At 55.6% G+C, this 14,918-nt stretch overlaps 1 long non-coding RNA gene across 4 annotated transcripts in view; it reads right to left on the bottom strand.

Moving 5' to 3' along the window:
- The window catches only part of LOC109554723 (uncharacterized), a 44,952-nt gene extending 38,629 nt beyond the window's left edge, over nt 1-6,323 (bottom strand). For 2 of the 4 annotated variants that reach the window (XR_011564841.1, XR_011564839.1), the window contains exon 1: nt 6,082-6,323. This is a non-coding gene — a long non-coding RNA (uncharacterized lncRNA). The remainder of the gene's footprint in view (nt 1-6,081) is intronic. The other 2 variants (XR_011564840.1, XR_002180199.2) reach the window with 2 other exon arrangements.
- Nucleotides 6,324-14,918: the final 8,595 nt, after the last annotated feature.

Here is a 14,918-nt window from a genome sequence, read left to right as displayed (position 1 = left end):
AAGTCGCACGTAACTGAACGACTATCACTTAGGTGGATTTTAATTTAGATGCATCTGGGGGAATTTTCCCAGCCAGCTGCCTGACCAAGCCACCTGTGACAAGAGCCCTCTGGGACTGGGAGGGGTAGAGAGGAAACCTCAAGAGGTTTCTGCCCCTCAGAAGGGCAGGCCTGACTGCTGAGCCCAGAAAAGCTGCCACGGTGCTCGGCACTGCTGTCATTCAGCATAGACGGGGCAATCCCGGGGGAGATGCCAGCCTGGGGTGACCGATGTCTCAGTGACATTGCTAATCTGGGGCCCAAGCTGCCCATGAGTCAGGCAGTGACTGGGCGGGGTGGGGGTGGGGGGTAGCTGACGCTGAGTCAGGGGACAGTGGGCTCCCCCTGCCTGGGTGAAGAGGTGGGCCCCACCTCTCAAGCCCCCTGCCCAGCAGTCCCTGGCCCCCCTGCCTTTCCCGCTATTCCAGAAGACTCCAGCATCCAAGGGACGGCCAGCCAGGCTGCGCCCAGAGGCCTTGACAGGAAAAGGAGGACTCATGCAGCGGCTGTAAAGGTCAGCAGCCCTTGGGGCCAGGAACATCCACCATGCAAATGTGGAATTTACACTCCCGGGTGCCCGCTGGCCAGCCTGCCTGTCTGTCTGTATGCCAGCCAGCAGTTCTGGGCAACACGGGCACAGCAGATGTCCTGGGCCATGCCCGGAAATGGGTGGCTCTGGGATTACCTGTGGCTGCGGTCACCTCCCCACGGAGGCCCCAGGTGTGATGGGGGAGGGGCCTCAGCAGTGGCCTGGCCCCCTGGGGGCAGGGGGCGGGGGGGCTGCTCTGGCTGGTGTGGATTGGGGCCCATCTGGGTGGACTCTGGCTATCTGCCTGGAATTTCCACCACCAGCTCCCTTGGCTACATGGCTGAGAGATTCTAGGGGCCAGACAAGAACAGCTCGACACCAACCAGCCGTCCTTTCTGCTTATCTGGCTTCCCCCAGATTCTGTCCGGGGCCAGTTCCATTCTACAAGACTGTACTGACCTTCCCGGGCAGAATCGTAGAGCCCTGCTACAGGCCAGAGGTTTTTCTTTAAACCTGCTAACATGCTGTTATCCTGCTGTCCCAGAAGACGAAACTGAGGTTCAGAGAAGAACCCTGACAAGATCACATGCATGTGGAATGGTGGGGCTGGAACTCAGACCTGGGTCACCATCATCTCTGACAGGCAGCGAGCAGGTCTCTATACTTTCCTCAGCCCCCACCATTCTCGGCCACCCTTCCTCCATCTGCTTAGCCCAGCAGACCTGAAAAGATGACCTCCGCACCCCACATCAGGCACTGAGAGTCTGGGCATGTGTTCTGCTCAACTGCATGGTAGGTGGTGCCTTGCAGGCAGCACTGGGCCAGGAGTCCTGGACTCAGGACCCGACCTATATCTGGCTTGCTGAGCAACCTCAAGACCTTCACCTAGCCTCTCTGAGCCTCAAACTCAGCAGAGACCCAAGGGCGACAGTCAGGGATCTAAGTCGGTCGCTCCTCCGTGTGTCCAGAACCCCCTGGGGCTGAAGTCACCTTCTTTTCTGCTTTGTGAGTTCCATGTGCCCCCAGCAACCAGTGACAAGCTTGACACCCCGTGGGTGCTTGATAACAGCTCATCCTTGCCTGAGTGACAATCCTGCCACTCTGAGTCCCCCGGGACGCTGTCCACAGCCTCCTCAAAAGGCTTCCAGGCAGAACACTTCCCAGGGCTCAATCTTCATTTGCAAACTTACTCATTCTCTCTCTCTGTCCCTACTCCTCACACACACATACACACACACAGACCCATGCCCTGGGGAGCCCTTTTCCACCGCTCTATTGCACTGAACAGGCCAGCCCAGAGTTCAGAGTTTTGGGTGTTTGGAGCCTGAGGGAGTGGCATAGGGAAAAGGCCTTAGTGGTGAAGGGCTCACAGTACCCCCAAGAGCCACCTGGTGGGTGGTATAAGGGGATTCGCCCCTCCCGGACAGCTGGAGCCTCCTCAGCCTTCTTGGACCGAGGCCAGCCTGGAGGAGGGGCAGGTCAGGGAGGCACTTGACGCTTGCAGGAGGTGTGCGTGAGGTGAGGCCAGGGAAGCAGAGGGACCAGCCCAGGACCACACAGTGAGGCGGACTCGTGAGCCCTGGCTCAATGCCTTCCCTCCCCCACCTCTGGGCCCTTGAAGGAGAATCCAGAATAGCTCCCCAGCTGATTGCTGGTTGTGCCAGAGACACTTGGGGGCGCGGACTCAGAGGGCAGAGGGGCCAGGCCCGGGGAACCCAGCACTAAATGTGGACAGGCCGCTGGGGCTGTGGGTTTCCTGGGGAGGACAGGAGGGGAGGACTCCGGAAACAAAGAGGCTTGGGGGAGCTGCCCGCGGAAGTTGCTGCTGGGAAATGAACCCTCGTGAGTGCCTGCTGTGGGAGCTGGTATTGGCTCTGCCTTCTCAGATGCCACCTGCCTGGAGTTTAGGACCAGCGAGCTACTCTCCTGCTGAGCCTCTGCCCTAGGAGGGCAGAGCAGAGGCGCTGGGAGGCCTTCTCAGGGAGGCCCCACCCCTGGGCAGGACTGTAGGGACCAAGTCTTGTCCATCACCCACTCCTGGGAAGCAACATCCTGGGGAGGTGGGAGCCCAGAGCCCGGGTGGGATTGGGGAGGGCTAGGAGCAGGTGGTCCTCACCCTGGGAGATCCTGAGCAGCCCAGAGCTGGACAGCAGCCAGAAACAAGGAAGGAGCATAGGCTCCAGGCAGACAATCTGGGTTCCAATCTCCCGTCTGCCTCTTGAAGGCTGTGGGACCTTAGGGAAATACTTAACCTCTCTGGGCTTCAGTTTTCTCCCGTATAAAATCAGACAACTGCTATCTGTTTCCAACGGTTCTCTGTGAGATACGAGCATAATGTCACATGCAGCACGTGCTTGGCACGGTGCCTTCCTGCTCAGTAAACAGTCACCAATATAATTGCTGTTTTAACATTTCTAACCACAGCGACAAACCATTATTCAAATATCTGATTGGCAAAGCTCACAGAGTTTGATAAAACACTGTGCTGGCAAAGCTATGGGAGAACAGGCAAATGCAGGTACGAGCGGCAGGAGGGGAGGATGAGGCAGCCTCAGCGAGGGCAATCTGACCCCCTCCTTTTCTTCATGGGGGCTCCTAGCCACGTCCCAGCCCGCCATTCCACTTGCCGGAATTTGTCTACAGGCTCACTGGCACATATCTGAAGCGGCACACGTACAAGGTTGTTTATTATAATATTTAATGTAATTACCCAACACTAGAAACAAGCTAAACGTACTTCAATGGGAGAGCAGTTAGATAATTTGCAGTCCTTCCGTACAATGAAGTAATCTGCAGCCATAAAATAAGAACGGGGAACCAGTTTTCAGCTGACATACAACAATAGCCAAGAAATAGTTTCAAGGGAAGAAAGCCAGGTACGGAGCAAGATGTATATGCATTGAAAAAGAGAACGAATGAGAACAGGTGTGAACGTGACTGTTCTCTGGAACCGTCTGGAAGAACACACAGGAGCTGGCAAGCACTCCTTTCTGGAGAGGGGACCTGAATGGGCAGGCCAGAGTGGAGGAGCGACCTTCCCTTGTACATCCCTTTTGAATTTTGAATCATGTAAGTTCATGACCCACTCAAAAACACAAAGGTGAACTATTTTGAAATTAATTTTGGTAAATTATTTTTTAAAGTTCATTTTTAAAATTAGACTCTCCTATGGGAATTCCGTCAAGGTCCAGTGGTTAGGACTCTCTACTTCCACTGCAGGAGACATGGGTTCGATCCCTGGTCGGGGAAGCCAGATCCCATAAGCCTTTTGGCATAGCTTAAAAAAAAAAATCTAGACTCTTGGCTGAGACCAAGCTTTAGATGTGCTTTTGGTTCTGTGTATCCAGCGGTGGGAATGGAGACCAGAGAACCTCAGAAGCTATGCCCAGGGTCCTAGGCAGTGAGATGGGACCTCGCAGGACCTGGATGGGCCAGGCCTAAGATCTCAAGTCTGCCCCAAAGGTGGGAAAACAGTAGGACCGAGGAGCTATATAGGCACCTGCTCAGCCATGGCCCCAAAGCTGGTATAAAGTCCTAGAGTACAGATCGGCTCTCGTTACATCCTGCCCACATCCGGCGGAGGCTGGCACTGAGCGGACTCACTGAGGAGGGGGGCGGTGGATGTGAAGAGGCGTGGGACGATCCTGGACCTGAGGTCGCCACTGCCTCTTGTCTGAGGGAGCACTGAACGCTGAACGTTCCCAATAGCCACTGTCAAATCCCATGCCCGCCCCCCTGGTTTTCTGCCCCTGCTGGCACCCAGGGTGTTCAGAATCCATCGGGGAAGGCTCTGCCCAGTCTCCGAGCACCTGCGTGCCAGCTGCTCTCCCTCCCAGTGGAACAGGCCCAGGGCAGCCAGGACCGCCGTCTCACCTGCCCCCGCTGCCATACTGTCACCTGTCCCCCCTGGCGAGTGCGCACCCTGGGGCTGGCCCTGTCTCCAGCCTCCCTGGCCGGATGCCGGCCCACTCCCAGGGTCCAGTCAGCCCTAGCGCTTTGGCGTCAGCATCGCAGACACCCATGCAAGGCGAGCAGCCGAAGCCGTGCTGCCAGGAGACCGTCTCCCTGGATTCTGACTCTTTGAGGAGACAGCAACGTGGAGGAGGAAGGGCGCCATCCACCCCTTCCCAGAGTGGGGGATGGCTGGTGCTGGGCTCTCGGAGATGGGGGTGGGCCCTCCACCAGGACTGGTCACTGGGTACCAAAACCCCTTCCCAGCTTTGCTATTAGTGGTGGGACCAGAGCAGAGAGGACTGAGGATAGGTGCTCCCTAGAAACCAGGGCCTCGGGTGATGGCTTTTCCTGCATTGCCAACCCCAGAGGGTCTTTGCTGAACTCCACGGATAGAGGCAGGATCACCCTACATCTGTCCCAACCGGTGGTCGTAGACCTGCTATATTGGGACCATCACCTCCATCGTCGTTAGACCTCATGAGAAGCCGGGATGAACATTCCTATTTTATAGAAACTGAAGCTCAGAGAGCTGGTGACTTGCCCTGAAGTCACATACTGCCCCTCAAAGCCCCTGATTTCTTTTCCACCTCTCCCCCCGACCCCACCTTCTCTCATTGTGCCTCTGGAGGGGCTTGTATATCCTGGGTCAGCTCAGTTACACAGACCAGGGGCGCTGGAGTCAGTTAGAACCTATAGCAATGAGCGAGCATTCCAGGAAGAGGGCGCAGTCCACGCAAAATATCTAGAGGTGGGAGCGTTCATGAAGAGGACAAGAAGTGTGAGATGCATGCTTGGTCTCTACAGTGTGGAGGACAAGCACGGGGTTGGAGGGAGGTCGGGAGGCCAGGAAGGCTGGGGTTCGAAAGCCAGGATGGGAGCACTGGGGCCCCACAGGGTGTTTCTGATTGGGGGAACAGGCGAAATGAGAAGTGTCTTTCTAGATGATTCCTAGAGGAGGTGATGTGGGCACCAACTCAGGAACAGAGGCCCTGAAGCGGGTACGTGACAAGCAGAATATGGTAGCTGAAAGAGAGGCTTCTGGAGTAAGGATACTGGGACTGAAGCCCAGCTGTACTGCCCAGCTGTGTCACCTTGGGCCAGTTATTTAACCGCTCTGGGCCTCAGTCATCTCATCTATAAAATGGGGATGATGGTAATACACCTCCTAGGGCTGTTCTGACAACAGAAGGAATTAGGACATGTCTACCATGCAGAGCAGAACCTGTTAGAACGTAGTAAGCACTAAGTCTCAGCTGTTCTTTTTTATTACTGTCACCCTGGTGTTCAGCCCTAAGCTACGTGACATGTTGGTTCTCTCTTCCTACTCTGGGAGGAAGCAGATGGGAAGACAGGAAGCCAGTGAGGAGGGAGGACCTGCCCTCACTTCAGACGTTGGTGTCCATGACCCGGATCTAAGTGGTCCCCTCTGTTTTCAGACGCCTGGTCAAGGTGACCGGACAGGCAAGGACAGGTCCTGTCACACCCTGTCCTGCCCCGATTCCAAGTGGATGGGGGCACTTTATACCAGTTTCCCTAGACAGGAATCCTGTGTCCACTTACCAATGCTCCAAGGCAGGCTTCAGGATCCCCCTGCCAAGCCTGGAAGGTGGGGGAAGGGCGATGTCAGAGCAGAGAGCAGGCAGGCACACCCATGAGGCTCTAATGAGGCATGCGAAGGCCACAGAGGCCGGCTCGGAGTCATGGTCATGGGAGGACAGGGGCGCAGCAGGCCTGGAGTGACGGCTGCAGAGTCACGGTGATCTGCCCTTTGCTGGTGGTTGCTGGGGTGAGCTAGTGCGCTCCGAGTCATCCGCCTATAATAACTCTAGTCCGCTCATTACCACTCCCGAGGCTGCCAAGGGTCCCTGCCTTCCTCACCCCCATTCGCCCCACTTCCCTCCACCCCTCACATCTGTGCAACAGCTGGGCTCCGAGACAGCCAGTTCTCCGCAGGCCCCGCACCATCTGCTTCCCCTGGGGAGGAGGCTCTGCAGAGAGTGTGCCTGGGCGCTCCTGCCTCTGGAAGGGCAGGTGGACCTGAGGTTCACTTGGCCTGTTTTTTTGGGCTCTGAGCCTCATTTTGCCTCCCACCAATGGGCCAGGGATCCAGAAAGTGGGCTCAGGAGGCTGGGGTCTGTCTCTGGCCCCTGATAGACAATCAATGCTTCATTTCCCTGACACTTGAACGTCAAGATGTCATCTGCACGGTGATATGGCTGTCTGGCCCCCTCCCGGCTTCTCCAGCCAGCCAGACCTAGTATGTGAAGGTGGTTCCCCTATGTGTCTTTCCTGGGGCTCCTGTGTGTGTTAGGGTCCAGTAGAGGACACTGAACTGCTGACTTCTCTGGGCTGGGGATGGGGTGCAGCGGAGAGGGATGAAGGCAGAAGCACCTGCTGGCTCCACCCCACCCCAGGCTGCCCACCACTTCTGGGGTTCTCAGTCCCCTCCGTCCTCCCCCTGCCTGGATGACGGGACTTGTTCTCCATGGCTGCCCCTTCCCAGAACTGGGAGGAGCCGTCAGGACCCTCAGGAATAACAACAGCAGCTGGGCTCCCCAGGTGGCGCTAGTGGTAAAGAACCTACCTGCCAATGCAGGAAACATAAGAAACAAGGGTTCAATCCCTGGGTCGGGAAGATCCCCTGGTGGAGGAAATGGCAAGCCACTCCAGTATTCTTGTCTGGAGAATCCCTGTGGACAGAGGAGCCTGGTGGGCTACGGTCCATGGGGTTGCAAAGAGTCAAACACAAATGAAATGACTTAGCATGCGTGAGGCTTATGGAGCACCCACCGTGCACTCCTTGAAGGCTTTATGCCAGGTGACCTCACGGGGGTGGGGCAGGTGTTCTCCTCATCCACAGGTGAGGAGCCTGAGGCACAAGGGCCCCAGAAGGTGACACAGCTGGCAAATGGCAGCCTTGGGGTGTGAGTCACGGCCGGCGTCACCCTGGAGCCCCCTCCCGAGCCCTAGAGCTACACGTGGCCCAAGTGCGGGCTCTGGGAGTGGGGCTCCCCTTCTCAAGCCGGAACCTGGCCAGGCTGTCCCTTTAAACTGTACCCCCACCTGGCACAGCAGGGGCACTCAGCCCAGCCACTGTTTGGGGCAGGAAGGAATCCTCAGGCAAACTGCTTAAAGCAGAACTGCTCTGGTGGAAACAAAGACGGAGTCCCATTAGAAAACTGTGAAAGTGCTTCTCTCCCTGCCTCTCATTTTCAGAGAGTAAAACTGAAGTCCAGAAAAGAAAGGGCCTGAGTTGGGGGGCAGGGGGACAGGGACATCACCCATCAAATTGGTGGCAGAGTCAATCTTGGACCCAAATGGTGGAACTTCCCCAGTGGAGCGAGACAGAATCTCAGGATTCTTTCTCCTCCCAGAGGGGTGGCCTTACTCCCTGGCCCCTCTCTTGGGCTGAACCAGAGCCCAGGAAGAGGGCCGGAGACCCAGCCTGGGCTGCATTTTCTGAGCACCTCCACTGGCGGGCATAAGGAGCTCCTCAGGTGTATCAGGCTTCCCGGGCTCCTGCTCGCTGACGCCCTGCGCAGAGACCTCCATGGTTCACTCCAGGGACAGCCCATGCGTGTGTGCAGTTCAGGGCCACCTCATTCCCCACTGTTGACACACCCGTCTCCCTTATTCCATCAGCAAACACTGGGCCTAGAGAGACAGTCTAATTGGCTGGCAGTGCCCTGCTCCCAGATCTCCTCCTTGCCTAAACACACAGCCCTGTTTATCCTGTGTGCCCAGCCACCAAGACCTCACTGTCGCCCAGATCCCTGCCCCGTCAGCCACTCACCCCTGTCTCTCTCCCACAGTGCCCCTGCCAGAGCAGAAGAGCCCCATGGAAAACTCGTCGGACACCCCCTAACCACTTACCCAAGTAACACCACCTCCACTCGGAGAGATGAAACAACGCGAGAGGGAAAGGAGTGGCCTGCGGTCATAGCCCAGGAGGACAGAATCTGCTTCCCACCGCTTGCTGGGGTTTGAGCACCACCTCTGTGCCTTTGCGTGAGCTGGTGCTTTAGCCGGGAAATCCCTTCCTCCGTGCAGCCTTGCCCACTGAATGACTGACAACCTCATAGGAAACCCCACATCAACCTCCACGGTTGCCTCCGTTACGGCCAGTACTACCCACTACCTTCTATGGGCCTGCCTGGTGGCTCAGACCATAAAGAATCTGCCTGCAATGCAGGAGACCTGGGTTCAATCCCTGGGTCGGGAATATCCCCTGGAGAAGGCAACAGCTACCCACTCCAGTATTCTTGCCTGGAGAATTCCATGGACAGAAGAGCCTGGAGGGTTACAGTTCATGGGTTCATAAAGTTTCTGTATTACCCTACAGGTTCCTGAAGGCCAAGACCTGGGTGTTTCATCTCTGGGCCCCGAGTCCCAGCCCAGAGTGAGGCCCTGATAAACAACTGGCAGTGAGAGAATCAGCAGGCTAGAGGCAGGTTCTCAGTCCTGTTCCAGCCTGGCCCAGCCTTGGTCCCTCAAGTCCCCGAGCCTGCTCCCCTGGCCAGGCCTATTCCAGGGGCCCTTGTGCACACTGCTCCCCTGGGTACAGGAGCCCAGCAGGCTTTGCAGATCGTGTCTCCCTTGGTTCCCCAAGCCTGGGCCCAGCCTGGGCAGAGCCTCCTCTGGGCTAGTGTGGGTGAGTCACGGGCAGACTGTAAACAAGTCTACAGAGCACTGGCTGTACCACCAAGGCCCTGGCACTCATCCTAGCCATGCCGGGGGGATCTAAAAGAAGCCATGGCTGGCTCCCACGCACCCACTATGGAAAGGAGAGGGTGGAACAGAACCAGGGAAGCTTCCAGATTTGCATATCAACCTATGCACAGGGGTCTGCAAAGAGCCCCATCCGAGAGGGGACTAAGCAGAACCTGGGGGTTGGGACAGTGTTAGTTGCTCAGCTCAGTTCAGTTCAGTTCAGTCGCTCAGTCGTGTCCGACTCTTTGCGACCCCACGAATCGCAGCACGCCAGGCCTCCCTGTCCATCACCATCTCCCGGAGTTCACTCAAACTCATGTCCATCGAGTAGGTGATGCCATCCAGCCATCTCATCCTCTGTCGTCCCCTTTTCCTCCTGCCCCCAATCCCTCCCAGCATCAGTCTTTTCCAATGAGTCAACTCTTCACATGAGGTGGCCAAAGTACTGGAGTTTCAGCTTCAGCACCAGTCCTTCCAAAGAACACTCAGGGCTGATCTCCTTTAGAATGGACTGGTTGGATCTCCTTGCAGTCAAAGGGACTCTCAAGAGTCTTCTCCAACACCACAGTTCAAAAGCATCAATTCTTCGGCGCTCAGCTTTCTTCACAGTCCAACTCTCACATCCATACATGACCACCGGAAAAACCATAGCCTTGACTAGACGGACCTTTGTTGGCAAAGGAATGTCTCTGCTCTTCAATATGCTATCTAGGTTGGTCATAACTTTCCTTCCAAGGAGTAAGCGTCTTTTAATTTCATGGCTACAGTCACCATCTGCAGTGATTTTGGAGCCCCAAAAAATAAAGTCTGACACTGTTTCCACTGTTTCCCCATCTATTTCCCATGAAGTGATGGGACCAGATGCCATGATCTTCCATTTTCTGAATGTTGAGCTTTAAGCCAACCTTTTCACTCTCCTCTTTCACTTTCATCAAGAGGCTTTTTAGTTCCTCTTCACTTTCTGCCATAAGGGTGGTATCATCTGCATATCTGAGGTTATTGATATTTCTCCTGGCAATCTTGATTCCAGCTTGTGCTTCTTCCAGCCCAGTGTTTCTCATGATGTACTCAGTCATGTCCAACTCTTTGGGACCCCATGGACTGTAGTCCTCCAGACTCCTCTATCCGTGGAATTCTCCAGGTAAGAGTACTGGAGTGGGTTGCCATTCCCTTCTGCAGGGGACCTTCCTGACCCAGGGATCGAACCCAGGTCTCCTGCATTGCAGGCAGATTCTTTATGGTCTGAGCCACCCTCACTGTGATTGGGGTTGGGAAGGGGCAGTTAATCAGGAAGAGACATGCCTGCTGGGAGTTTCAATTTTTTGACTACCTACAATGTGACAGCTACAGATGCAGGGCTGGGGATACTGCAGTCAGCAAAACACAACCCTGTGTTTTGGGGAACAAGAAAAGCAGAGCAGGGTAAGGGAGGGTGTGGGGCAGTCACTTTATTCATCATTTGAAAGATAGTGTAGAAAAATGAAATCCTGGAGTACTTTCCAGCCACTTGACAAATGGGGAACCTGAGGCACTGGAGGGCTAAGCATTTGCCTGAGGTTACACAGGGAGACAGGGCAGAGGCAGGTCCCAAGACCATGTGTGTGGGCTCAGAGGTAAGGCTGACTCCAATGTGGTTCTTATGGGGCCTCATTTCTATAGTCCTGGGGGTGGGGTCTATATGGGGCCTCATTTCTATAGTCCTGGGGGGTGGGGTCCCTATGGGGCCTCATTTCTATAATCCTGGGGTGGGGTCTGTATGGGACCTCATTTCTATAGTCCTGGGGGGTGGGGTCCCTATGGGGCCTCATTCTATAGTCCTGGGGGTGGGGTCTGTATGGGGCCTCATTTCTATAGTCCTGATATAGGACTGATGAGTACAGAACCCCTCTCCTCTGCCTCCTGGGGGAGGGGCTCCCGGTACTCGGCAGCAGCAGAGACTCCTGGGTGAAACCAGGCTCTGCAGTCGTTCCACAGTGGGTTGCCAGACCAGCCTCCTCTGTCTCCCTATCTGTGAACGGGCAGCTCTAACTCCATGCTCCTGAATGGCCTCCCCAAGATCAAAAGGTGCGCCCCAGGGAGCAGCCAGCTAAGGCTGCCAGTACAGTCTGGCGTCGGAAAACTCTCCCACCTCTACCGCAGCCCAGCTGAGAGCTCTAGAAACGCCGAGTGACTCCATTTCCGCAGTTTCAACAGCCTCGGCCACTGCAGGGTCAGACCGCGGGCACTGACATTTTGGAGGCTCGCTCTTGGCTAAGTGAACATTAGACACAGCTTACTTAGCCACTGAAATCTGTGGCTGCCTCCTACATGCTGTTTGATAAGCTTTTATTGTCACCTCCCTCTGGTGCTGTATCCCCAGGTCCTGGGGCAGCTTGTTTGCCAGGAACCAGGATGCTGCCAGGTCAGGGGGCAGGGGCAGTGGGTGGCACAGAGCCCTGGCTGGGAGCCACTACCCAGCTGTGTTCCTTTGAGCACAAGGCTTGCCCTTTCTGGTCTCACCTGGAAACAGCTCTCCATAATGTGACCCGGCTTCTCTGTCTAGCAGCCCTTTCGCCAGTCCACTCCTGGGTGCAGCCCCAAGTCTGAGACAAAGTAACCCATTCTTGGGTCACTAAGCCAGCCCTCCCACCCCCAGCCCTAACCCTTGGCCCAAGCAATCATTCCAGGATCCTCCCATCTCTTCCGGGCAGAGTCTCCTAGAATCCCTTCTTCATTGCTGCCCCTCTGTTTTCTGAGCTCCCAGCACACCCTGTCTAGGCTCACCCTGGACAGTGTCTTGGGCCACTGTGCATGTGGGTGCTCCACGGAGCTGGGGCTGAATGCCCTACACAAGCCTGGGACATAGTTGATCGCTATAGATGTCCATTCAGTCGTTCAACAAACATCGCTTGGGGCAAACTATACCCCGCTCCGTGCTGGGTAGTGGATATGGATATTAAAAGCTAATAAGGCACCGCTCCTTACCCTCAAGGAGCTCCAAGTCTGCTTCTGAGAAACACAGCTACATAGCAGGTGATTCGCGCACTAGCAGGGGAAGCCCAGGAAGCAGTTGGGAGCACACAACAGGGTGTACTTGACCCTGGGAAAGCCAAGGAAGGCTCCCTGGAGGAGGCAACATCGAAACTGACTTGAAGAATCAGTAGAAGTTAGCTAGTGGAGGGAAGGATTTCTGGAAGAGGGAGCAGCTGAGGCAGAGTCTGGAGTATAGAGGAAGCGTGGTTCATTCTGGAAACTAAGTATTTCGGCTAGCCTCCTGATTGCCTGGCTCTTTCCCACCCCTCTAATATCAACAAAAGAAAGATCATTCTCTCCCATGGATTGAGTTTCCCAAATTCCTCTCCCTGCTTGAAGAGACCAGGGGACTCCCAAGAGGCTGACCATTGGCCCCAAGCCCCCTGAGCTGCCAGTCACTTCTCCACTCTGAGCTTCAGCTGCCTCATCTGTTAAATGGGCTGGGGCCCTCCGGCCCACATGGTTAATATTTTGAGAGACCCAAAGGAAAACAGAGCAGGCACAGTCCTTTCCTGGCCTGGCCAGGGGGTGCAGCCCGGATTGGGGACTGAATCTGCAGGGGTCAGATGCAGGGAGATCTTGCCCACCAGTCTGAGCCCAGGCTATGGAGTCTCCCTGTCTCAGAAGGCTCTCTTCCTGGCCCCTCCTCTCTCCCAGCCACTTTCGATGGGGATAAAAAAAGAAAAGAAAGAAATGGTCCTCCCACCACCTGGCAGGCGTGCCCATGATGAGAAATGCCTTCCAGCTGAGCCCTCAATACCACCCAACCCTACCTGTCGTGATCTTATGGCTGCACGCCCCCAGACGGCCTGGGGAGGGGTGGAAAAGGCATCTCTCATGGTGGGCTGGGGACCGGGAACCTAGGTGTGGGGTCCAGAAGGACAGAAGGGTGAGGGGGGAGCCCTAGGGCCAGCTTCACACAGGCCATTCTTCCCCTCCTGGTTTATAGGGGGAGTAAGGGGAGGGAGTGGAGTCCACGACCAGCAGACACACTGAGCCTGGCTCAATTCCTGGAAAGCCTGACCCCCATGAACGACTTGATAAGCTTATGAATCAGATGGGCACAGTCGGGGGGCAGCAGGAATGGTCTCATCCAAGAAATGGGATTCCCAGGTGGTACAGTGGTAAAGAATCTGCCTGCCAATTCAGGAGATGCAGGTTTGATCCCTGGGTCAGGAAGATCTCCTGGAGCAGGAACTGGCCACCTGCTCCAATATTCTTGCCTGGAAAATTCCACGGACAGAAGAGCCTGGTGGGCTATAGTCTATGAGGTTGCAAAGACTCAGACATGGCTGAGCACATAAACATCAATAAATGGGAAAACTGAGGCCCAGGGGGAGCCTGGGCTTTTCCAAGGTAACACAGCAGGTTAAATGAGGCAGAGTCAGGACTAGACCTTGAGCCTTCAGAGTCCAGTCCGGGACGGGGACCAGCAGTTGGGATGGAAAGCAGGGTCCCCTTGAGGACTGTGACACAGCCAGGCCAGGCTGCTATGGGGCCAGAATCCAAGCCTGACCACAGCTTCTATGCCTCCCTATGCTGAAAAGGTTTGTCCATAGGTGGGCTGGGCTCCTGTCCCACCAACTGAGGTGAATGGCAGGGAGAAAAAGAATTCCTGCCTCGATTTTCCAGGAAGCCAGACTTCCAGATCTTTCAAAATTCCAGAATGAAAGAAATGCTGGAAGGAACCTTCTGAATCACCTATGGATACGGGAACTGAAGCCCAGGGAGGAGAAGACTGTCTCAAAGCCCAGACCGCAATGAGTGGCCAATGCACGCCTCCTGTCCCCTAGTCCAAGCTATCCTGGTATATCAGTGGTTAAGAGGCTGGGCTGCGGCTGGAGGCTGATTGACCTGGGCTGGAATGCCAGCTCTGCCATTCACTGGCTATGGGGCCTCACTTCACTCCCTAGTCTCTCCGAGCCTCAGTTTCTCCATCCCCATGTAAGCCAGGGATAACAATACTGGCCACATAGGGTACTATAAGGATTTAATGGCATGACAAGAGCCTCACAAGGACACACTTGGCCTCATTCACAGCTGTGTTCCCAGCACCCTGACACATGGCACACCCTCAATAAAAGGGAAAAGTTATCATCACCGTGTACTATACTGCTTGTGGCTTGACATCTTTAACTCTCAAGTCCCCTGGAGGGAAGTGGGGGAATCTGGCTGCAGTACAGGAAAGTAGCCAGGATCCTAGGAAGAACGGCAGTGCCCGCTTAGGCAGGTCCCAGCCCTTCTGTTTGGTCCCTTCCCACAGTACAGGGAGGACATTGCTAAGTGATGACTGAAGGCCTCCAGCTCCAGGAACTGTTCCTGAGCTTGCGCCATGGCCTTGCCTGAGGGCACTGACCCTGACTCTCTGGGGTACCCTAAGCACGAACTGAGGGTCAGACTGGACACAAGGGATGGGAAAGAGGCAGGAGCCAGCCTGCGAGGTTCTCAGGAGCCTAGACTGTATTAGGCTGCCTGCTTGTAGGATGCACATCAGTCTGGCCTGAGAACCAAGCTGATGGTGGATGCTGCCTGGTTCATTAGAGGGGTGAAGGGCAGCGCTAGCTGAGCACTTCATGGGCCCTCACTTCCACTCCAGTGTTACCACCACCTGCACTTAGCAGCTCCCTCCCCACCAGGCATTTGGGAATGTAAGGAACATTGCGGCTCCTAATAGA

This window comes from Bos indicus, chromosome 29 (genome assembly GCF_029378745.1).
Source record: "Bos indicus isolate NIAB-ARS_2022 breed Sahiwal x Tharparkar chromosome 29, NIAB-ARS_B.indTharparkar_mat_pri_1.0, whole genome shotgun sequence".
Taxonomy (NCBI): Eukaryota; Metazoa; Chordata; class Mammalia; order Artiodactyla; family Bovidae; genus Bos; species Bos indicus.
Note: the sequence above shows the minus strand (reverse complement) of the source record. Positions and strands in the feature narration are given on the sequence as shown.